Source organism: Gigantopelta aegis, chromosome 2 (assembly GCF_016097555.1).
Source record: "Gigantopelta aegis isolate Gae_Host chromosome 2, Gae_host_genome, whole genome shotgun sequence".
In the NCBI taxonomy this organism is placed as follows: Eukaryota; Metazoa; Mollusca; class Gastropoda; order Neomphalida; family Peltospiridae; genus Gigantopelta; species Gigantopelta aegis.
This window is the reverse complement of record NC_054700.1, coordinates 27,237,711-27,264,120: the sequence shown is the minus strand read 5'-3', so window position 1 is coordinate 27,264,120 and position 26,410 is coordinate 27,237,711. Positions and strand designations below refer to the sequence as shown.

The following is a 26,410-nucleotide window of genomic DNA, read 5'->3' as shown; positions in this document are numbered from 1 at the left end:
AGGGTATTCAGATGCTAATTATAAATCTCCTAATAAAACATATTTACAGGTGTGTGATGACATTTCCATTCTTCAGTCAAATGGAACAACTGATGAGTACGTATTTGTAACGGCAAAACACACACACAATTTTATCAAAAACTGGGTTTGAACTGTCAGTTTTTGTTATAAGATAATCAATAGGACATGTCCTAGGTCCGATCGGTTTATAGCTGAAACTTAAGCCAAAATGAAAAGTTTGGGCCAAAGCCTGCTTCGTCTTTCACTTTTTTCTTTAGTTTCTTCACCCTGGTGCGTGATAATGCTAGGAAGCACCCCCCCCCCCCCCCCCCCCCCCCCCCCCCCCCCCCCCCCCCCCCCCCCCCACCCCCCCCCCCCCCCCCCAAAAAAAAAAAATCCTCGTCTCTCCCGTAGCGGGCATTACAACTGACAATGCCACAAGTAGTCGGCATTATGTTGGTTCAGGACGAATGAAATCTAACAAAAAGATTCGACAAGTAGGCCTAGCTATTATTAGGTGTTGATGCCTTCCAACATGGCCGACCGCTATGGATCGTGGGTAATCTAGAATGACGCGTAACCCTCTATAGGTAAAAAAAAACCGTGCAGGCACTTATTCACTTAAATTCCAAATATGATTGTGCAAATGTTCTTATTTAAATTTTCTTTCTTAATTTTTTAAATGTGCAATGTTCTTAGTATTATTCATATATATAAAGAAATAAAGAAGTAAAAAAAAAAAAAAAGTAAATACTGTGCACACGCCACAGGAACATCGACTGTTTCCGCCAAATAGAAAAACCCTGACACGTTTCCAATGACGTAACTAATTCAATTGTATGACGTATACTAAATAGGCTTAGCGACGAAACTGGATAGATCTACGAATTTAGTTTTCACATTTATTTTTAGCATCCACATAGAAAGGTAAGATCCAACAACCGTGGGGGTTTTTCTTCTAATAAGCAAATATTCATATACAACCGTGTCCGGTGTATCGGCGCACTTGATATTTTGCTGAAGTATGCTTAGGAAGTTGTCATGTTGTCGGTGTTTTTAACGAATTAAAGTTCAATTTCTTTTTCAATGGTTAATCAAGTATCAACATATTTATTGTTACGGGTGCAATTGTTTGTTTTTTTTGTAGAATTATCAATAATTATATCATAATTTCAAAATAAAATAAAAATAAAATTTCGGTTATTTTTATTTAAACTGAAATGGAAAACACAGACAAATACAAACAAAACGGAAAATTTTACACCTTAATTGACAGTCATTCCAGCTCACATTGTTGTAAAAAATAAAAGTGAAATAAGATCCACTGTGTGCACAATCTACCCGAGAAAAATAAAATCCATGTAAGCATCTTAGCCATGCATGACAATGAACATGTATGCATCTACAGTACTGTGCCACTCAAGAAAACGTTTCCGAAACTGATCATGAAATGGGTTATGTGTGATCGTTCATTATCATAGTACCGTATACGCAAATATTTTCGCGGCTAAAATAATTCGCGATCGGGCTTTCATTTTACATTTTCGCGAGAAATTATTTTCGCGATTGTGTCCCCCGATAATAAAATCAAAATTACCCATATTTCATTTGCCAAACAGCAAACTCTTTTCAATGAACGATTTCATGCACATGTTGTCAGCGAGACGTCAATGTTGTATGTATGTCTGATAAGATGTTATTGATGGAACACGCACATGCGATACAGAGAATTGAAAAACGCAAATATCAGAAAAAATAACTTTTAATTGTTGATGGTACCCAAACACTTCCATTCAAGGTTACAAAGAAAACAAACAAAACTGAGGTTACGTAACAACAGACTTACGCGCAACTGTGTGTCACTTGGATCAAATCCACGTGACCAGGCAGGTTTACAGAATCACGTGACCTTGCGGACCTCTGACTGCTTGATTCTTATTTGTTGTACTTTGGCCACCAAAAATAATTTTTTTTGTTTTATTTAAATTAATAGTAAGATTGTTGTCATTACAATATATATCTAGCTGATCAAGGAGCTGTTGTAGACCATGTATTCACGGGCGTAGGAAGGTGCCAAAATGTGTGAGGTGAGGCACACACACACACGCACACAATTATAAATATATATAAACTATTGCTGCTGCTGCAAATTATGCCCCCCCCCCCCCCCCCCCCCCCCCCCCCCCCCCCCCAGTGATATTTATTCAGGAGTTATTTATTCTTCTGTGGGTCCGAACATAGGCCCCTTCTCAAAAGAAAGTGGCACTGAAAATTCCTAATTTCTGTGTAAACAAATTCCCAATATATATATATATATAATATATCTATATTCCATATAAAGTATATTATATATATATGTATTGTATTTCTGTTCCAATAAAGTAATTTAACAGTGGTGTACTGCATTATTCAGTGGTTTGACAAAAAAATTATACAAAAAAACAAATCGCTGATAAATCCCTAAATAAATATAAAACCAGTCTCTGGTCAATCCGAAGTTGCAAAATTGATGCAGCGACGCAGTTTGGTTTGTTTGTTTGTTTGTTGTTTGGTACTTTGTCTGTTTTTGTGTGTGTGTGTGTTTTTTTTTTTTTTTTTTTTTTTTTTTTTTTTTTTTTTTTTTTGAAAGCATAGATTGGGACAGAAACGGTGAATTTATACTTTTTTTTCTTTTTTTTTCATCTGCTTTGGTTCCGCCTGTTGTGCTGTCGGCATGTGCTTTGCATGAATGTCTATTATAAACTACCCAGGTATTCATTGATTAATGACCATTCCACGTGGCCTAGTGCTGAGTGTGATATATGCATATCTTACAAACACTCCTAAGGAGTACCTATAGTCGGGAAATCATGACAAATCGCTCGAAGCGTTAAAGGGTAGGGAAGAGGGGCAAAAATGTATATAAAGATATAACTTTTGCACCTTCACCCTCCCCCCCCCCCCCCCCCCCCCCCCCCGACACACACTAGAGGAAGGAAACCCCCAAAAGAGATTATGCCCCTACACAGACACACTCCAGATATCGTTCCTACGGACATGCACTACTACCTTACGAAACCCACAATTCCGACGTTATTATCTTCACAGGTGATGCAAAGAAAGAAAGAAATGTTTTATTTAACGACGCACTCAACACATTTTATTTACGGTTATATGGCGTCAGACATATGGTTAAGGACCACACAGATTTTTTAGAGGAAACCCGCTGTCGCCACTACATGGGCTACTCTTTCCGATTAGCAGCAAGGGATCGTTTATTTGCGCTTCCCACAGGCAGCATAGCACAAACCATGGCCTTTGTTGAACCAGTTTATGGATCACTGGTCGGTGCAAGTGGTTTACACCTACCCATTGAGCCTTGCGGAGCACTCACTCAAGGTTTGGAGTCGGTATCTGGATTAAAAATCCCATGCCTCGACTGGGATCCGAACCCAGTACCTACCAGCCTGTAGACCGATGGCCTAACCACGACGCCACCGATGCCGGTTTCAGGTGAAGCAATGCCATTACAAAAGTTAAAGGATGCCCCACATCGTCTCTAGGTTACAGAAAATAGGACAAGAAAATAGATATATAGTATTGCCTTTGCAAAATTTCGATATGGTGTTGCTCCTATTCGGTTAAAGACCGGCCCATGGATATGAGAATCTGCCGGCGGATCCACGATTCTGTTGAGGAGCACAATTTATGTTTTTATAAAGTGTCCGTTTTTATGAGGATCTTCGTTTTAATTTGTTCCAAAATGCTCAGTTATGTTTTAATTTTTTTTTAATGTTGTTACCTAATTTAAAAAAAGTTATGTATTTTAATGTCAGTGCCTAACCTTGCATTTGTAACAGCCAAAACCTGTTTGTTTGTATTTTACAATGTTGTAGAGACATAATAGTGTTGTTATTATTTCAGTATTTTAATTGTATTTACTTGTATTATTTAACTATACTGTCTCATAATTTCATAATGGCTTATGTACTTGTTAATAAATTACCTACCCGTCTATATTGTGACAACACACTACACCTGTATGGCTGGGTAAATTAATACCAACGACTTTAAGTAAAAACTAAATAAATCTATTATGACGCTAGTTATATATTTACTATATTACAATGAGCATGAAATTTAAGAACCAAATTAACCGATTCTGTAGTAACATGTTGACAATTATAAACCTATGGCTTTTATATTGTTCAATTTTTTTTCTTCGATAGTTTGCAAATGTTTAGGTTGATTAAATAAAACTATTGGGAGACATTCCAAGCGTACGTTTGTATTTACCTATCAATAAACTGATTAGAATTTTAGATAATCACCTAAATGCATTAAAAAAAAAAGAAGAAAAAAAAAGAAGAAAGAATACGCGCTAATTCAATACCACATTTTATTTACAATAAATGTACATCGTCAGACATGATTTGTTGACTACAGAGGTAGGTAAACTTGGATCGTGGCGCCCATGCTTTTTCGCCTGTCGTTTTGCGAAAAATTCTGGACTGGTGGAAGGGACTCGGGGAGTGCTAACGGTCCACTGGCTGCGTGCATTTAGCGTGAGGATGGATTCGTCAACTGAATCCCAAACTACACGTGTGAAGTGCGCGTGGTTTCAAGTCACAATAATAATGTGAACTCGACGTTTTCTTTATTGTTTTCTTGTCAACAGAAAACATAAAACAAAGCGTGTAGACGGTATAGTCCATAGACCACGATGTTGGTAACATTTGTTGGCAACTTGGTACGAGTATAGACTGTATAGTACTAGGGTCTCCACGAGTAGCTCAGTTGGTTGAGTGCTAGGGTCTCCACGAGTACTCGAGTACTCGGGCACGGGTCGAGTCTAGCAAGACTAGAGTCCGTTCACAGGACTCGAGTACCCGTACAAGGTGGAATCAATTATAATACACTGGACAATGTAGGACAATAATTTCAGGCTTAGATAATCAACGATATAAGTGACACAATAATTATAAGATCATGCGCTAGTTTCTTTTTTTAAACTGGCCGTCCATCCATCATAACACTAAATATATCAACCAGTTTCTAAATGCAATACAATGACATGATTTGGCATCCATGTTCAGCCCTGGAATTAAAATGCATAATTCTATTTAACTTTATTCTTTAATCTCATCATCATCTAGTGTAAATGTCGGGTACTCGGGTCCGGGTCGAGTTTGACCCTCGAGTACTCGAGTCCCATAGTTTGGACTCGTGTAGGCCCTATACAGTACTACTATACAGCCTATACTCGTGGTTGTCTTTAGGGCCTCCACGAGTCCAAAATATTGGACTCGGTACTCGAGGGTCAAATTAGACCCGGACCCGAGTACCCGACACTTACCCTAGATGATAATGAGACTAATAAGGAATAAAGTAAAATAACATTATGCCATCTTAAATCCATCACTGAAAATGGATGCCAAATCATGCCACTGTACACATATTGCATTCCACACATTTGACTTTTGTTTCCCCTATATGTTTTATAGCCCTATAATGTAACTGGTGATATACATATGGCAAAATAACGTTAAAAAATATAATTAAATGAAAGTGCTCTTCCTTGCACGGATACTCGAGTCCTCCGTACGGACTCGAGTAGTGCTAGACTGCCCGTGCCCGAGTAGGCCTACTCAAGTACTCGTGGAGACCCTAGTTGTCTTATGGAAATGTTAACAATAATGTTAGCTTTTAACATAGCGCAATAACGTTTTGGCTGGAATAAAATAAATCTGGTTTTTATTTTATTTTTTATTTTTTTATTTTTTATTATTTTTTTGGGGAAGGGGTATTTTCCATCGTAAAAAGTGTGTGTGTGTGTGTGTGTGTGGGGGGGGGGTTACATTTGCACGTTGGTCCCCTCACTCCAAAAAGTGTGGGGGAGGACATGTCCACGCTCGATTAATGTAAACATTTGTTTTTGAAAGCGTGCTGTTTTCGATACCCCCTCCCCCCCCCCCCCCAACAAAAAACATTAAAACAATTATTAACGGAAGTTCCAATCGGCTGCAGATACTAGTACATAAATGAATGAATAAATGTTTAACGACACCCCAGCACGAAAATTCACATGAGCTACTGGGTGTCAAACAAAGGTAAGTACAGGATTAGTCTTCCGCAGAGACAATTCTTCATAAAAAATGTGTACAACAGACTAGAGGACGACACATTTACAACTGTATAACCACTACAAGGATATAGAGGATAATAAACGAGTTACCAGTTATTATCAAATTTGTGTCCCGAGTGAAATAATTTCCAGTTGTCACGAGCTTTAGCGAGTGACAAATGAAAATTATTTCACGAGGGACATAAATTTGATACCTGGAACCGAATTTCTTATTCTATTTATTACCTCAGCTATTTTTTTCTTCTAAAAACCTTTATTTTCCACGCACATGCACGAAGACCAACCTGTATAGAAATGATGTAAACCACTAAATACGCACTGTTCTGAGAATTACTATAACGTTGTAATTTAATCACGTTCATAGATAATTAAAAAAACACACAAGTTCTCTTTATTCTGCTTCAAACTCTATAATGAATTGCATTAAAATGACATTTTGTTATTAATTTAACTCCAAAAACAGACCCGTAAACGCAAACTCTTTAAACTACATGACGTCATTTTGGGTTTGTCAAATCGTAATGACGTCATATTTAGTACCGACAAAGTCATTGGTTTGTAAGCAATCAAATTGTCCAATAGTATCGTTCGTTAAACCAATGCAGAATATTTCTCACTGAGAAAATATGGAAAATATTTTCCCTGTTATGAGTGACCGCTGGGGTAATAAAAGTTAATCCAATACAGCAAAAACTGGTTACAAACCTCACCAAACGAGGGGAAGTAAAAAAGTTCCACTAAAGGTTGCAGGCCCGTAGGAACCGGGGGTGGAGTGTGGTGGTGGGGTGTGTGTGTGTGTGTGTGGGGGGGGGGGGGGGGGGGAGGGGTGGTGGTGGTGCTGTACGGTTTTTGTTGTTGCCCTATATACAATTCAATTCAAATAATTTATTTCATATATGAATCATATAAAATGGAACATAATAAGAACATAAAATTATTATATGATATGAGATATATAGTAATAGTAATGATAATGATAATCAGGATTGTATAGGCGAAGGGGAGCAACCCACACTGTGTATGTATATATGTATGTATAATATTTGTAAAATTTAATAGTTTAAATTATTATTTTTTGATTGGTAGGTTATGGCCCCGTGCTCCCCCCTCCCCCCACTACGTTACTGATCGGATGCGTATGCAATATCGGAGATTTCTTTTTTAAGTGTGTGTGTGGGGGGTAGGGGTGAGAGTGGGGGTAGGGGCAGTGATCCTGGTCGCCCGAGACGTATAACGGGGTCCTGAGGCATGCTCATCCAGAAAAATTAAAACAAGTTGGATTGTTTTAAACGTGTTTTGTTGACATCTGAATCTCAAATTTTGCCATTTTAAAACGATAATGTTTAAACTATTTTAAGGATTATATTGTGCAGTATTATATACCAAGAATTTTGTATTTTTCAAATTTTTAGATGACCTTAGAACTATCAAATTTCACCGGTTAAGTTTGTGTTGTGTTTTGGGGGGGGGGGGGGGGGGGGGGGGAGAGGGGGCAATTATTAGGGTCCGAGATGTCCAGGGGGGCTGGGGTCGGGGGATAATTTAAAAATTGAATAACTTTACACGTGATTTCTTGGCATTTAAATCGGAAAATTAGCCATTTTTAAATAATTATTTTGCATAGTATATAACCCATGAATGTGTTGGCTTTTTTTTTTTTTTAAGAATTAGATTATTAAGATGGCCTTAAACACACCAGATTTTACACGTTAAATCACCGAGTTAGGACGTTGGGGGTGGGGTGGGTTGGGGTGGGGTTAATGGTCAGGGTCGTTATTAAACAAAACACGTTTAAGGGGGGTCAGGGGAATTGTTTTAATTGGATGGCTTTATTACTTGGCAATAATTTATTTATATACATGTAGTATTTTAACACAAGACTTTAATTAACTATTTTTTAAATTTAGATTTCTTGGTATATGAATATCGAACTTGCCCACTTTTAGACAGTGACTTTAGTTGCTCTTTTCTAGTTTTATATAACAAGAATTATTATTTAGATGGTATGAAACACGACAGCTGAAGTTATATAATACCAAATGTTGATGTACAATTATTGAATAAAGTTTCACAATTTAAAACCAATCTTTTCCTCAAGAATTGAGTTCGAAATGTTATGTAAAAGATAAATAGTTGTTTTCTGTCAGTTCATGCCATAAATTCAAGAGATAGAAGATATTTACCATCGGGCTGGTGACAGCTGAAGATGCAGCTGTCAAGCATACATTTTTTTCGTTAATAAGATGGTGATGACATCTGGATTGACTTATTTTGAAATATCTTTTCCTGAACAATTTAATCTTTCTTTTCGTTGGTGCCACAGGGACAAGAGATGGAAGATATTTATCATGACTGGAAATCATGCTGGATGGTTAATTACTAAATAAAAATTTCTTATTTTGAAATATCTTTTCCTGAACAATTTACTCTTTCTTTTAGTTGGTGATACAGGGTCTAAAGATCGAAGATATTTATCATCGGGCTGGTGACAACTGAAGACATACCTGTCAGACATAAATTTCTTTTATTAGCATTATGACTGATGAAATCTATACTTATATGAAATGAAGTATTTTAATGGTAAGTAGCCTTCCTTCTTGATTTTTGATAATTCGCGTTTTAATTGTTGTGGTGAAAAATTCAATTATAATTGTTGAGGAAGTTTTTCTGCACTGTTTGTCAGTAGAAGTGGGTAATACAAAAAGGTGGAAGATATTTATCAGTGGACTGGTAACAGCTGAAGACAGCTACATGACATAAATTTCTTGAAGATATTTACTATCGGGTTGGTGACATCTGAAGATGCAGCTGTCAACCATACATTTATTTTGTTAGTAAGATTGCGGATGACATCTGGATTGACGTGAAATCATGCTGGATGGTAAATTACAAATTAAAAAATGTTTATTTTTAAATATCTTTTCCTGAACAATTTACCCTTTTCTTCAGTTAATGCCACAATGACAAGAGATGGAAGATATTTATCTACAGGCTAGTGATAGTTGAAGGCATGGTTACGAGAGTTGGAACATTTTATCAACATTTTGGTGACAGCTGAAGTTATATAATATCAAATGTTGATGTACAATTATTGATTAAAGGTTTTCAATTTAAAAACAATCTTTTCCTCAAGAATTGAGTTAGAAATGTTCCGTAAAAGATAAATAGTTGTTTTCTGTCAGTTCACGCCATAATTTCAAGAGATAGAAGATATTAACCATCGGGCTGGTGGCAGCTGAAGATGCATCTGTCAAGCATACATTTTTTTTGTTAGTAAGATGGCTGATGACATCTGGATTGACTTGAAGTCATGCTGGATGGTTAATTACTAAATAAAAATTTCTTATTTTGAAATATCTTCTCCTAAAAATTTTACTCTTTCTTTAATTGGTGTGCCACAGGGACAAGAGATGGAAGATATTTATCATCGGGCTGGTGACAGCTGAAGACGTAGCTGTCAAACATAAATTTCTTTTATTAGCAGTATGACTGATGAAATCTGTACTTATATGAAATGAAGTATGTTAATGGTAAGTAACCTTCGTACTTGATTTTTGATAGTTCATGTTTTAATTGTTGTGGTGAAAAATTCAATTATAATTGTTCAGGAAGTTTTTCTGCACTGTTTGTCAGTAGAAGTGGGTAATACAAAAGGTGGAAGATATTTATCAGATGAATGGTAATAGCTGAAGACAGAGCTACAAGACATAAATTTCTTGAAGATATTTACCATCGGGTTGGTGACATCTGAAGATGGAGCTGTGAAGCATACATTTATTTTGTTAGTAAGATTGCAGATGACATCTGGATTGACATGAAATCATGCTGGATGGTTAATTACTAAATAAAAAATGTTTATTTTTAAATATCTTTTCCTGAACAATTTACCCTTTTCTTCAGTTGATGCCACAATGACAAGAGATGGAAGATATTTATCATCGGGCTGGTGACATCTGAAGACGTAGCTGTCAGACATAAATTTCTTTCATTACCAGTATGACTTATGACATCTGTACTTACATGAAATGTAGCATTTTAATGGTAAGTAACCTTCCTTCTTGATTTTTAATAGTTCGCTTTTTAATTGTTTTCGTGAAATATTCAATTATAATTGTTGAGGTCGTTTTTCTGCACTGTTTGTCAGTTGAAGTAGGGAATACAAAAGATGAAAGATATTTATCAGTGAACTGGTAGCAGCTGAAGACACAGCTACAAGACATAAATTTCTATCATTAGCAAGATGACTGATGTCAAATGAAATTGCACGAAATGAAATGTCTTAGAGTTCAGTAATCATTTTTCAATATTCTTGATAGTTCGCTTTATAATTGTGTGTTTTACTGAAAAATTATATTGTTATTGTTGAGGAATCTTTTCTACATTGTTTTTCTAGTTGATGTGGGGAATGCAAGAGATGGAAGATATTTATCTACAGGCTAGTGATAGTTGAAGGCATGGTTACGAAAGTTGGAACATTTTATCAACATTTTGGTGACAGCTCAAGTTATATAATATCAAATGTTGATGTACAATTATTGAATAAAGTTTTCAATTTAAAAACAATCTTTTCCTCAAGAATTGAGTTTGAAATGTTCCGTAAAAGATAAATAGTTGTTTTCTGTCAGTTCACGCCATAATTTCAAGAGATAGAAGATATTTACCATCGGGCTGGTGGCAGCTGAAGATGCAGCTGTGAACCATACATTTTGTTCGTTACTAAAATGGCTGATGACATCTGGATTGACTGGAAATCATGCTGGATGGTTAATTACTATATAAAGATTTCTTATTTTGAAATATCTTCTCCTGAACAATTTATTCTTTCCTTAATTGGTGTGCCAGAGGGAAAAGAGATGGAAGATATTTATCATCGGGCTGGTGACAGCTGAAGACGTAGCTGTCAAACATAAATTTCTTTTATTAGCAGTATGACTGATGAAATCTGTACTTATACGAAATGAAGTATGTTAATGGTAAGTAACCTTCCTTCTTGATTTTTGATAGTTCACGTTTTAATTGTTGTGGTGAAAAATTCAATTATAATTGTTGAGGAAGTTTTTCTGCACTGTTTGTCAGTAGGATTGGGCAATACAAAAGGTGGAAGATAGTTATCAGTGGACTGGTAATAGCTGAAGACAGAGCTACATGACATAAATTTCTATCATTAGCAAGATGACTGATGTCAAATGAAGTTGCACGAAATGAAATGTCTTAGACTTCAGTAATCATTTTTCAATATTCTTGATAGTTCGCTTTATAATTCTGTGTTTTACTGAAAAATTGTATTGTTATTGTTGAGGAATGTTTTCTACATTGTTTTTCTAGTTGATGTGGGGAATCCAAGAGATGGAAGATATTTATCTACAGGCTAGTGATAGTTGAAGGCATGGTTACGAAAGTTGGAACATTTTATCAACATTTTGGTGACAGCTGAAGTTATATAATATCAAATGTTGATGTACAATTATTGAATAAAGCTTTTCAATTTAAAAACAATCTTTTCCTCAAGAATTGAGTTTGAAATGTTCCGTAAAAAAATAAATAGTTGTTTTCTGTGGGTTCACGCCATAATTTCAAGAGATAGAAGATATTTACCATCGGGCTGGTGACAGCTGAAGATGCAGCTGTGAAAAATACATTTTTTTCGTTACTAAGAAGGCTGATGACATCTGGATTGACTGGAACTCATGCTCGATGGTTAATTACTAAATACAAATTTCTTATTTTGAAATATATTTTCCTGAACAATTTACTCTTTCTTTTAGTTGGTGCTACAGGGACAGAAGATGGAAGATATTTATCATTGGGCTGGTGACAGCTGAAGATGCATCTGTCAAGCATACATTTGTTTCGTTAGTAAGATGGCTGATGATATCTGGATTGACTTGAAATCATGCTGGATGGTTAATTACTAAATAAAAATTTCTTATTTTGAAATATCTTTTCGTGAACAATTTACCCTTTTCTTCAGTTGATGCCACAATGACAAGAGATGGAAGATATTTATCATCGGGCTGGTGACAGCTGAAGACGTAGCTGTCAAACATAAATTTCTTTTATTAGCAGTATGACTGATGAAATCTGTACTTATATGAAATGAAGTATGTTAATGGTAAGTAACCTTCCTTCTTGATTTTTGATAGTTCGCGTTTTAATTGTTGTGGTGAAAAATTCAAATATAATTGTTGAGGAAGTTTTCCTGCACTGTTTGTCAGTAGTGGTTAATACAAAAGGTGGAAGATATTTATCAGTGGACTGGTAATAGCTGAAGACAGAGCTACATGACATAAATTTCTATCATTAGCAAGATGACTGATGTCAAATGAAGTTGGACGAAATGAAATGTCTTAGAGTTCAGTAATCATTTTTCAATATTCTTGATAGTTTGCTTGATAATTATGTGTTTTACTGAAAAATTATATTGTTATTGTTGAGGAATTTTTTCTACATTGTTTTTCTAGTTGATGTGGGGAATCCAAGTGATGGAAGATATTTATCTACAGGCTAGTGATAGTTGAAGGCATGGTTACGAAAGTTGGAACATTTTATCAACATTTTGGTGACAGCTGAAGTTATATAATATCAAATGTTGATGTACAATTATTGAATAAAGTTTTTCAATTTAAAAACAATCTTTTCCTCAATGAAGTTGCACGAAATGAAATGTCTTAGAGTTCAGTGGACTGGTAATAGCTGAAGACAGAGCTACATGACATAAATTTCTATCATTAGCAAGATGACTGATGTCAAATGAAGTTGGACGAAATGAAATGTCTTAGAGTTCAGTTATCATTTTTCAATATTCTTGATAGTTCGCTTGATAATTGTGTGTTTTACTGAAAAATTATATTGTTATTGTTGAGGAATCTTTTCTACATTGTTTTTCTAGTTGATGTGGGGAATCCAAGAGATGGAAGATATTTATCTACAGGCTAGTGATAGTTGAAGGCATGGTTACGAGAGTTGGAACATTTTGTCAACATTTTGGTGACAGCTGAAGTTATATAATATCAAATGTTGATGTACAATTATTGAATAAAGTTTTTCAATTTAAAAACAATCTTTTCCTCAAAAATTGAGTTTGAAATGTTCCGTAAAAAAATAAATAGTGGTTTTCTGTCAGTTCACGCCATAATTTCAAGAGATAGAAGATATTTATCATCGGGCTGGTGACAGCTGAAGATGCAGCTGTGAACCATACATTTTTTTCGTTACTAAAATGGGTGATGACATCTGGATTGACTGGAAATCATGCTGGATGGTTGATCACTATATAAAGATTTCTTATTTTGAAATATCTTTCCTGAACAATTTATTCTTTCTTTAATTGGTGTGCCACAGGGACAAGAGATGGAAGATATTTATCATCGGGCTGGTGACAGCTGAAGACGTAGCTGTCAAACATAAATTTCTTTTATTAGCAGTATGACTGATGAAATCTGTACTTATATCAAATGAAGTATGTTAATGGTAAGTAACCTTCCTTCTTGATTTTTGATAGTTCGCGTTTTAATTGTTGTGGTGAAAAATTTAATTATAATTGTTGAGGAAGTTTTCCTGCACTGTTTGTCAGTAGACGTGGGTAATACAAAAGGTGGAAGATATTTATCAGTGGACTGGTAATAGCTGAAGACAGAGCTACATGACATAAATTTCTATCATTAGCAAGATGACTGATGTCAAATGAAGTTGCACGAAATGAAATGTCTTAGAGTTCAGTAATAATTTTTCAATATTCTTGATAGTTCGCTTTATAATTCTGTGTTTTAGTGAAAAATTGTATTGTTATTGTTGAGGAATCTTTTCTACATTGTTTTTCTAGTTGATGTGGGGAATCCAAGAGATGGAAGATATTTATCTACAGGCTAGTGATAGTTGAAGGCATGGTTACGAGAGTTGGAACATTTTGTCAACATTTTGGTGACAGCTGAAGTTATATAATATCAAATGTTGATGTACAATTATTGAATAAAGTTTTTCAATTTAAAAACAATCTTTTCCTCAAAAATTGAGTTTGAAATGTTCCGTAAAAAAATAAATAGTGGTTTTCTGTCAGTTCACGCCATAATTTCAAGAGATAGAAGATATTTATCATCGGGCTGGTGACAGCTGAAGATGCAGCTGTGAACCATACATTTTTTTCGTTACTAAGAAGGCTGATGACATCTGGATTGACTGGAACTCATGCTCGATGGTTAATTACTAAATAAAAATTTCTTATTTTGAAATATATTTTCCTGAACAATTTACTCTTTCTTTTAGTTGGTGCTACAGGGACAGAAGATGGAAGATATTTATCATCGGGCTGGTGACAGCTGAAGATGCATCTGTCAAGCATACATTTGTTTCGTTAGTAAGATGGCTGATGATATCTGGATTGACTTGAAATCATGCTGGATGGTTAATTACTAAATAAAAATTTCTTATTTTTAAATATGTTTTCCTGAACAATTTACCCTTTTCTTCAGTTGATGCCACAATGACAAGAGATGGAAGATATTTATCATCGGGCTGGTGACAGCTGAAGATGCAGCTGTGAACCATACATTTATTTTGTTAGCTAGATTGCTGATGACATCTGGACTGACGTGAAATCATGCTGGATGGTTAATTACTAAATAAAAAAATGTTTATTTTGAAATATATTTTCCTGAACAATTTACTCTTTTTTTTAGTTGGTGCCACAGGGACAAGAGATGGAAGATATTTATCATCGGGCTGGTGACAGCTGAAGACGTAGCTGTCAAACATAAATTTCTTTCGTTAGCAGTATGACTGATGAAATCTGTATTATATGAAATGAAGTATGTTAATGGTAAGTAACCTTCCTTCTTGATTTTTGATAGTTCGCGTTTTAATTGTTGTGGTGAAAAATTCAAATATAATTGTTGAGGAAGTTTTCCTGCACTGTTTGTCAGTAGTGGTTAATACAAAAGGTGGAAGATATTTATCAGTGGACTGGTAATAGCTGAAGACAGAGCTACATGACATAAATTTCTATCATTAGCAAGATGACTGATGTCAAATGAAGTTGGACGAAATGAAATGTCTTAGAGTTCAGTAATCATTTTTCAATATTCTTGATAGTTTGCTTGATAATTATGTGTTTTACTGAAAAATTATATTGTTATTGTTGAGGAATTTTTTCTACATTGTTTTTCTAGTTGATGTGGGGAATCCAAGTGATGGAAGATATTTATCTACAGGCTAGTGATAGTTGAAGGCATGGTTACGAAAGTTGGAACATTTTATCAACATTTTGGTGACAGCTGAAGTTATATAATATCAAATGTTGATGTACAATTATTGAATAAAGTTTTTCAATTTAAAAACAATCTTTTCCTCAATGAAGTTGCACGAAATGAAATGTCTTAGAGTTCAGTGGACTGGTAATAGCTGAAGACAGAGCTACATGACATAAATTTCTATCATTAGCAAGATGACTGATGTCAAATGAAGTTGCACGAAATGAAATGTCTTAGACTTCAGTAATCATTTTTCAATATTGTTGATAGTTAGCTTTATAATTGTGTGTTTTACTGAAAAATTATATTGTTCTTGTTGAGGAATCTTTTCTACATTGTTTTTCTAGTTGATGTGGGGAATCCAAGAGATGGAAGATATTTATCTACAGGCTAGTGATAGTTGAAGGCATGGTTACGAAAGTTGGAACATTTTATCAACATTTTGGTGACAGCTGAAGTTATATAATATCAAATGTTGATGTACAATTATTGAATAAAGCTTTTCAATTTAAAAACAATCTTTTCCTCAAGAATTGAGTTTGAAATGTTCCGTAAAAAAATAAATAGTTGTTTTCTGTCAGTTCACGCCATAATTTCAAGAGATAGAAGATATTTACCATCGGGCTGGTGACAGCTGAAGATGCAGCTGTGAACCATACATTTTTTTCGTTACTAAAATGGCTGATGACATCTGGATTGACTGGAAATCATGCTGGATGGTTAATTACTAAATAAAAATTTCTTATTTTGAAATATCTTCTCCTGAACAATTTACTCTTTCTTTAATTGGTGTGCCACAGGGACAAGAGATGGAAGATATTTATCATCGGGCTGGTGACAGCTGAAGACGTAGCTGTCAAACATAAATTTCTTTTATTAGCAGTATGACTGATGAAATCTGTACTTGTATGAAATGAAGTATGTTAATGGTAAGTAACCTTCCTTCTTGATTTTTGATAGTTCACGTTTTAATTGTTGTGGTGAAAAATTCAATTATAATTGTTGAGGAAGTTTTCCTGCACTGTTTGTCAGTAGACGTGGGTAATACAAAAGGTGGAAGATATTTATCAGTGGACTGGTAATAGCTGAAGACAGAGCTACATGACATAAATTTCTATCATTAGCAAGATGACTGATGTCAAATGAAGTTGGACGAAATGAAATGTCTTAGAGTTCAGTAATCATTTTTCAATATTCTTGATAGTTTGCTTTATAATTATGTGTTTTACTGAAAAATTATATTGTTATTGTTGAGGAATTTTTTCTACATTGTTTTTCTAGTTGATGTGGGGAATCCAAGTGATGGAAGATATTTATCTACAGGCTAGTGATAGTTGAAGGCATGGTTACGAAAGTTGGAACATTTTATCAACATTTTGGTGACAGCTGAAGTTATATAATATCAAATGTTGATGTACAATTATTGAATAAAGCTTTTCAATTTAAAAACAATCTTTTCCTCAAGAATTGAGTTTGAAATGTTCCGTAAAAAAATAAATAGTGGTTTTCTGTCAGTTCACGCCATAATTTCAAGAGATAGAAGATATTTATCATCGGGCTGGTGACAGCTGAAGATGCAGCTGTGAACCATACATTTTTTTCGTTACTAAGAAGGCTGATGACATCTGGATTGACTGGAACTCATGCTCGATGGTTAATTACTAAATAAAAATTTCTTATTTTGAAATATATTTTCCTGAACAATTTACTCTTTCTTTTAGTTGGTGCTACAGGGACAGAAGATGGAAGATATTTATCATCGGGCTGGTGACAGCTGAAGATGCATCTGTCAAGCATACATTTGTTTCGTTAGTAAGATGGCTGATGATATCTGGATTGACTTGAAATCATGCTGGATGGTTAATTACTAAATAAAAATTTCTTATTTTGAAATATCTTTTCCTGAACAATTTACCCTTTTCTTCAGTTGATGCCACAATGACAAGAGATGGAAGATATTTACCATCGGGCTGGTGACAGCTGAAGATGCAGCTGTGAACCATACATTTATTTTGTTAGTTAGATTGCGGATGACATCTGGACTGACGTGAAATCATGCTGGATGGTTAATTACTAAATAAAAAATGTTATTTTGAAATATCTTTTCCTGAACAATTTACTCTTTTTTTTAGTTGGTGCCACAGGGACAAGAGATGGAAGATATTTATCATCGGGCTGGTGACAGCTGAAGACGTAGCTGTCAAACATAAATTTCTTTTATTAGCAGTATGACTGATGAAATCTGTACTTATATGAAATGAAGTATGTTAATGGTAAGTAACCTTCCTTCTTGATTTTTGATAGTTCGCGTTTTAATTGTTGTGGTGAAAAATTCAAATATAATTGTTGAGGAAGTTTTCCTGCACTGTTTGTCAGTAGTGGTTAATACAAAAGGTGGAAGATATTTATCAGTGGACTGGTAATAGCTGAAGACAGAGCTACATGACATAAATTTCTATCATTAGCAAGATGACTGATGTCAAATGAAGTTGGACGAAATGAAATGTCTTAGAGTTCAGTAATCATTTTTCAATATTCTTGATAGTTTGCTTGATAATTATGTGTTTTACTGAAAAATTATATTGTTATTGTTGAGGAATTTTTTCTACATTGTTTTTCTAGTTGATGTGGGGAATCCAAGTGATGGAAGATATTTATCTACAGGCTAGTGATAGTTGAAGGCATGGTTACGAAAGTTGGAACATTTTATCAACATTTTGGTGACAGCTGAAGTTATATAATATCAAATGTTGATGTACAATTATTGAATAAAGTTTTTCAATTTAAAAACAATCTTTTCCTCAATGAAGTTGCACGAAATGAAATGTCTTAGAGTTCAGTGGACTGGTAATAGCTGAAGACAGAGCTACATGACATAAATTTCTATCATTAGCAAGATGACTGATGTCAAATGAAGTTGGACGAAATGAAATGTCTTAGAGTTCAGTTATCATTTTTCAATATTCTTGATAGTTCGCTTGATAATTATGTGTTTTACTGAAAAATTATATTGTTATTGTTGAGGAATTTTTTCTACATTGTTTTTCTAGTTGATGTGGGGAATCCAAGAGATGGAAGATATTTATCTACAGGCTAGTGATAGTTGAAGGCATGGTTACGAGAGTTGGAACATTTTGTCAACATTTTGGTGACAGCTGAAGTTATATAATATCAAATGTTGATGTACAATTATTGAATAAAGTTTTTCAATTTAAAAACAAACTTTTCCTCAAGAATTGAGTTTGAAATGTTCCGTAAAAGATAAATAGTTGTTTTCTGTCAGTTCACGCCATAATTTTAAGAGATAGAAGATATTTACCATCGGGCTGATGACAGCTGAAGATGCATCTGTCAAGAATACATTTGTTTCGTTAGTAACATGGCTGATGATATCTAGATTGACTTGAAATCATGCTGGATGATTAATTACTAAATAAAAATTTCTTATTTTTAAATATCTTCTCCTGAACAATTTACTCTTTCTTTAATTGGTGTGCCACAGGGACAAGAGATGGAAGATATTTATCATCGGGCTGGTGACAGCTGAAGACGTAGCTGTCAAACATAAATTTCTTTTATTAGCAGTATGACTGATGAAATCTGTACTTATATGAAATGAAGTATGTTAATGGTAAGTAACCCTCCTTCTTGATTTTTGATAGTTCACGTTTTAATTGTTGTGGTGAAAAATTCAATTATAATTGTTGAGGAAGTTTTTCTGCACTGTTTGTCAGTAGGATTGGGCAATACAAAAGGTGGAAGATATTTATCAGTGGACTGGTAATAGCTGAAGACAGAGCTACATGACATAAATTTCTATCATTAGCAAGATGACTGATGTCAAATGAAGTTGCACGAAATGAAATGTCTTAGACTTCAGTAATCATTTTTCAATATTGTTGATAGTTAGCTTTATAATTGTGTGTTTTACTGAAAAATTATATTGTTCTTGTTGAGGAATCTTTTCTACATTGTTTTTCTAGTTGATGTGGGGAATCCAAGAGTTGGAAGATATTTATCTACAGGCTAGTGATAGTTGAAGGCATGGTTACGAAAGTTGGAACATTTTATCAACATTTTGGTGACAGCTGAAGTTATATAATATCAAGTGTTGATGTACAATTATTGAATAAAGCTTTTCAATTGAAAAACAATCTTTCCTTCAAGAATTGAGTTTGAAATGTTTCGTAAAAAAATAAATAGTTGTTTTCTGTCAGTTCACGCCATAATTTCAAGAGATAGAAGATATTTACCATCGGGCTGGTGACAGCTGAAGATGCAGCTGTGAACCATACATTTTGTTCGTTACTAAAATGGGTGATGACATCTGGATTGACTGGAAATCATGCTGGATGGTTGATCACTATATAAAGATTTCTTATTTTGAAATATCTTCTCCTGAACAATTTATTCTTTCTTTAATTGGTGTGCCACAGGGACAAGAGATGGAAGATATTTATCATCAGGCTGGTGACAGCTGAAGACGTAGCTGTCAAACATAAATTTCTTTTATTAGCAGTATGACTGATGAAATCTGTACTTGTATCAAATGAAGTATGTTAATGGTAAGTAACCTTCCTTCTTGATTTTTGATAGTTCACGTTTTAATTGTGGTGAAAAATTCAATTATAATTGTTGAGGAAGTTTTTCTGCACTGTTTGTCAGTAGGATTGGGCAATACAAAAGGTGGAAGATATTTATCAGTGGACTGGTAATAGCTGAAGACAGAGCTACATGACATAAATTTCTATCATTAGCAAGATGACTGATGTCAAATGAAGTTGCACGAAATGAAATGTCTTAGAGTTCAGTAATCATTTTTCAATATTCTTGATAGTTCGCTTTATAATTCTGTGTTTTACTGAAAAATTGTATTGTTATTGTTGAGGAATCTTTTCTACATTGTTTTTCTAGTTGATGTGGGGAATCCAAGTGATGGAAGATATTTATCTACAGGCTAGTGATAGTTGAAGGCATGGTTACGAAAGTTGGAACATTTTATCAACATTTTGGTGACAGCTGAAGTTATATAATATCAAATGTTGATGTACAATTATTGAATAAAGCTTTTCAATTTAAAAACAATCTTTTCCTCAAGAATTGAGTTTGAAATGTTCCGTAAAAAAATAAATAGTGGTTTTCTGTCAGTTCACGCCATAATTTCAAGAGATAGAAGATATTTATCATCGGGCTGGTGACAGCTGAAGATGCAGCTGTGAACCATACATTTTTTTCGTTACTAAGAAGGCTGATGACATCTGGATTGACTGGAACTCATGCTCGATGGTTAATTACTAAATAAAAATTTCTTATTTTGAAATATATTTTCCTGAACAATTTACTCTTTCTTTTAGTTGGTGCTACAGGGACAGAAGATGGAAGATATTTATCATCGGGCTGGTGACAGCTGAAGATGCATCTGTCAAGCATACATTTGTTTCGTTAGTAAGATGGCTGATGATATCTGGATTGACTTGAAATCATGCTGGATGGTTAATTACTAAATAAAAATTTCTTATTTTTAAATATCTTTTCCTGAACAATTTACCCTTTTCTTCAGTTGATGCCACAATGACAAGAGATGGAAGATATTTACCATCGGGCTGGTGACAGCTGAAGATGCAGCTGTGAACCATACATTTATTTTGTTAGTTAGATTGCGGATGACATCTGGACTGACGTGAAATCATGCTGGATGGTTAATTACTAAATAAAAAATGTTTATTTTGAAATATCTTTTCCTGAACAATTTACTCTTTTTTTTAGTTGGTGCCACAGGGACAAGAGATGGAAGATATTTATCATCGGGCTGGTGACAGCTGAAGACGTAGCTGTCAAACATAAATTTCTTTTATTAGCAGTATGACTGATGAAATCTGTACTTATATGAAATGAAGTATGTTAATGGTAAGTAACCTTCCTTCTTGATTTTTGATAGTTCGCGTTTTAATTGTTGTGGTGAAAAATTCAAATATAATTGTTGAGGAAGTTTTCCTGCACTGTTTGTCAGTAGTGGTTAATACAAAAGGTGGAAGATATTTATCAGTGGACTGGTAATAGCTGAAGACAGAGCTACATGACATAAATTTCTATCATTAGCAAGATGACTGATGTCAAATGAAGTTGGACGAAATGAAATGTCTTAGAGTTCAGTTATCATTTTTCAATATTCTTGATAGTTCGCTTGATAATTATGTGTTTTACTGAAAAATTATATTGTTATTGTTGAGGAATTTTTTCTACATTGTTTTTCTAGTTGATGTGGGGAATCCAAGAGATGGAAGATATTTATCTACAGGCTAGTGATAGTTGAAGGCATGGTTACGAGAGTTGGAACATTTTGTCAACATTTTGGTGACAGCTGAAGTTATATAATATCAAATGTTGATGTACAATTATTGAATAAAGTTTTTCAATTTAAAAACAAACTTTTCCTCAAGAATTGAGTTTGAAATGTTCCGTAAAAGATAAATAGTTGTTTTCTGTCAGTTCACGCCATAATTTTAAGAGATAGAAGATATTTACCATCGGGCTGATGACAGCTGAAGATGCATCTGTCAAGAATACATTTGTTTCGTTAGTAACATGGCTGATGATATCTAGATTGACTTGAAATCATGCTGGATGATTAATTACTAAATAAAAATTTCTTATTTTTAAATATCTTCTCCTGAACAATTTACTCTTTCTTTAATTGGTGTGCCACAGGGACAAGAGATGGAAGATATTTATCATCGGGCTGGTGACAGCTGAAGACGTAGCTGTCAAACATAAATTTCTTTTATTAGCAGTATGACTGATGAAATCTGTACTTATATGAAATGAAGTATGTTAATGGTAAGTAACCCTCCTTCTTGATTTTTGATAGTTCACGTTTTAATTGTTGTGGTGAAAAATTCAATTATAATTGTTGAGGAAGTTTTTCTGCACTGTTTGTCAGTAGGATTGGGCAATACAAAAGGTGGAAGATATTTATCAGTGGACTGGTAATAGCTGAAGACAGAGCTACATGACATAAATTTCTATCATTAGCAAGATGACTGATGTCAAATGAAGTTGCACGAAATGAAATGTCTTAGACTTCAGTAATCATTTTTCAATATTGTTGATAGTTAGCTTTATAATTGTGTGTTTTACTGAAAAATTATATTGTTCTTGTTGAGGAATCTTTTCTACATTGTTTTTCTAGTTGATGTGGGGAATCCAAGAGTTGGAAGATATTTATCTACAGGCTAGTGATAGTTGAAGGCATGGTTACGAAAGTTGGAACATTTTATCAACATTTTGGTGACAGCTGAAGTTATATAATATCAAGTGTTGATGTACAATTATTGAATAAAGCTTTTCAATTGAAAAACAATCTTTCCTTCAAGAATTGAGTTTGAAATGTTTCGTAAAAAAATAAATAGTTGTTTTCTGTCAGTTCACGCCATAATTTCAAGAGATAGAAGATATTTACCATCGGGCTGGTGACAGCTGAAGATGCAGCTGTGAACCATACATTTTGTTCGTTACTAAAATGGGTGATGACATCTGGATTGACTGGAAATCATGCTGGATGGTTGATCACTATATAAAGATTTCTTATTTTGAAATATCTTCTCCTGAACAATTTATTCTTTCTTTAATTGGTGTGCCACAGGGACAAGAGATGGAAGATATTTATCATCAGGCTGGTGACAGCTGAAGACGTAGCTGTCAAACATAAATTTCTTTTATTAGCAGTATGACTGATGAAATCTGTACTTGTATCAAATGAAGTATGTTAATGGTAAGTAACCTTCCTTCTTGATTTTTGATAGTTCACGTTTTAATTGTGGTGAAAAATTCAATTATAATTGTTGAGGAAGTTTTTCTGCACTGTTTGTCAGTAGGATTGGGCAATACAAAAGGTGGAAGATATTTATCAGTGGACTGGTAATAGCTGAAGACAGAGCTACATGACATAAATTTCTATCATTAGCAAGATGACTGATGTCAAATGAAGTTGCACGAAATGAAATGTCTTAGAGTTCAGTAATCATTTTTCAATATTCTTGATAGTTCGCTTTATAATTCTGTGTTTTACTGAAAAATTGTATTGTTATTGTTGAGGAATCTTTTCTACATTGTTTTTCTAGTTGATGTGGGGAATCCAAGTGATGGAAGATATTTATCTACAGGCTAGTGATAGTTGAAGGCATGGTTACGAAAGTTGGAACATTTTATCAACATTTTGGTGACAGCTGAAGTTATATAATATCAAATGTTGATGTACAATTATTGAATAAAGCTTTTCAATTTAAAAACAATCTTTTCCTCAAGAATTGAGTTTGAAATGTTCCGTAAAAAAATAAATAGTGGTTTTCTGTCAGTTCACGCCATAATTTCAAGAGATAGAAGATATTTATCATCGGGCTGGTGACAGCTGAAGATGCAGCTGTGAACCATACATTTTTTTCGTTACTAAGAAGGCTGATGACATCTGGATTGACTGGAACTCATGCTCGATGGTTAATTACTAAATAAAAATTTCTTATTTTGAAATATATTTTCCTGAACAATTTACTCTTTCTTTTAGTTGGTGCTACAGGGACAGAAGATGGAAGATATTTATCATCGGGCTGGTGACAGCTGAAGATGCATCTGTCAAGCATACATTTGTTTCGTTAGTAAGATGGCTGATGATATCTGGATTGACTTGAAATCATGCTGGATGGTTAATTACTAAATAAAAATTTCTTATTTTTAAATATCTTTTCCTGAACAATTTACCCTTTTCTTCAGTTGATGCCACAATGACAAGAGATGGAAGATATTTACCATCGGGCTGGTGACAGCTGAAGATGCAGCTGTGAACCATACATTTATTTTGTTAGTTAGATTGCGGATGACATCTGGACTGACGTGAAATCATGCTGGATGGTTAATTACTAAATAAAAAATGTTTATTTTGAAATATCTTTTCCTGAACAATTTACTCTTTTTTTTAGTTGGTGCCACAGGGACAAGAGATGGAAGATATTTATCATCGGGCTGGTGACAGCTGAAGACGTAGCTGTCAAACATAAATTTCTTTTATTAGCAGTATGACTGATGAAATCTGTACTTATATCAAATGAAGTATGTTAATGGTAAGTAACCTTCCTTCTTGATTTTTGATAGTTCACGTTTTAATTGTTGTGGTGAAAAATTCAATTATAATTGTTGAGCAAGTTTTTCTGCACTGTTTGTCAGTAGAAGTGGGTAATACAAAAGGCGGAAGATATTTATCAGTGGTCTGGTAATAGCTGAAGACAGAGGTATATGACATAAATTTCTTGAAGATATTTACCATCGGGTTGCTGACATCTGAAGATGCAGCAGTCAACCATACATTTATTTTGTTAGTAAGATTGGTGATGACATCTGGATTGTCGTGAAATCATGCTGGATGGTTAATTACTAAAAAAAAAATTTTTTTTTTAAATATCTTTCCCTGAACAATTTACTTTTTTCTTCAGTTGATGCCACAATGACAAGAGATGGAAGATATTTATCATCGGGCTGGTGACAGCTGAAGACATAGCTGTCGGACATAAATTTCTTTCATTACCAGTATGACTTACGACATCTGTACTTCATGAAATGAGGCATTTTAATTGTAAGTAACCTTCCTTCTTGATTTTTGGTAGTTAGCTTTTTAATTGTACTGGTGAACAATTTAATTATATAATTGTTTAGGAAGTTTTCTGCAGTATTTGTCAGTTGAAGTAGAAAATACAAAAGATGGAAGATATTTATCAGTGGACTGGTAGCAGCTGAAGACAGAGGTACAGGACATGAATTTCTATCATTAGCAAGATGACTGATGTTAAATGAAGTTGCATGAAATGAAATGTCTTAGAGTTAAAGGGACATTCCTGAGTTTGCTGCAATTTTTAAGATATCATCGACTAATCGAGGCTTTTTAACGATTGTAATTACATATCAAATACATTTTTCTGCATACAACATTAGTGGCTGTATATTAAACGTGTTTTTTATCATTCTAATATTTGTACTAGGTTAAATTTCATTTTATTTCCTAAAATATTGTTTTTTCGTAGGCACAAAATTATTTGAAGACAAAATCCAGTTTGGACTTCTTACAAATATTAAGAGAAGCAGAAACACATTGAAAATACGGACAGTGACATTCTAAACAAGAAGATATATTTAATATGTAAGTTTAATTGTAGGAATATTTTATTAGTTGAAAACTCAGGAATGTCCATTTGAGTAATCGTTTTTCAATATTATTGATTCTTCGCTTAATAATTGTGTGTTTTGCTGAAAACATTATATTGTTATTGTTGAGGAATGTTTTCTACATTGTTTTTGTAGTTGACGTGGGGAATCGAAGAGATGGAAGATACTTATCTACAGGCTAGTGGCAGTTGAAGGCATGGTTACGAGAGTTGGAACATTTTATCAACATTTTGGTGACAGCTGAAGTTATATAATATCAAATGTTGATGTACAATTATTGAATAAAGTTTTTCAATTTAATGTTGTTTTTTGTCAGTTCACGCCATAATTGCAATTTTGTTAGTAAGATGGCTGATGACATCTGGATTGACGTCATACTGGATGGTTAATTACTAAATAAAAAGTTTATTATTAAATATCTTTTCCTCAACAATTTACTTGTTTTTTTTCAATTGATGCCACAATGACAATAGGTGTGTGTATTAGTGATTTTTGTAATCAAGGAACTCGAAAATGATCGATGTAAATGTATTTGACGTCAAACATAGGAGTGTTGTGGTATTAGAGCGGGAATTTTTGACTACTCTTTGGGTGGCAGCGATTGAAAGAAAATTACGTAGCTTGGTCTGTGACTGTAAGGAGAGCGCATAACCTTCCAGATGTTCGTCTAGCTCTCTTACAGGTCGGTCTGGGATCGATCCCCGTTGGTGGGCCCATTGGGCTAATTCTAGTTCCAGCCAGTGCACCACGACTGGTATATCAAAAGCCGTGGTATGTATTATCCTGTTTGTGGGAAGGTGCATATAAAAGATCCCTTGCTGCTAATGGAAAA

At 34.1% G+C, this 26,410-nt stretch overlaps 1 long non-coding RNA gene across 5 annotated transcripts; it reads left to right on the top strand.

The window, feature by feature from the left end:
* The first annotated feature begins 851 nt into the window (after nucleotides 1-851).
* Nucleotides 852-25,776, top strand: LOC121383302. 5 transcript variants are annotated; one of them, XR_005959288.1, is made up of 6 exons: nucleotides 852-927; nucleotides 8,564-8,704; nucleotides 10,025-10,165; nucleotides 19,353-24,482; nucleotides 24,852-24,991; nucleotides 25,714-25,776. It is a non-coding gene; the product is annotated as an uncharacterized LOC121383302 (long non-coding RNA). The 5 variants fall into 5 exon arrangements; XR_005959286.1 differs by lacking the exons at nucleotides 852-927; nucleotides 8,564-8,704; nucleotides 10,025-10,165 and adding an exon at nucleotides 17,466-17,642 and having other exon boundaries at nucleotides 17,992-24,482; XR_005959287.1 differs by lacking the exons at nucleotides 852-927; nucleotides 8,564-8,704; nucleotides 10,025-10,165 and having other exon boundaries at nucleotides 17,466-21,276; nucleotides 21,626-24,482.
* Nucleotides 25,777-26,410: the final 634 nt, after the last annotated feature.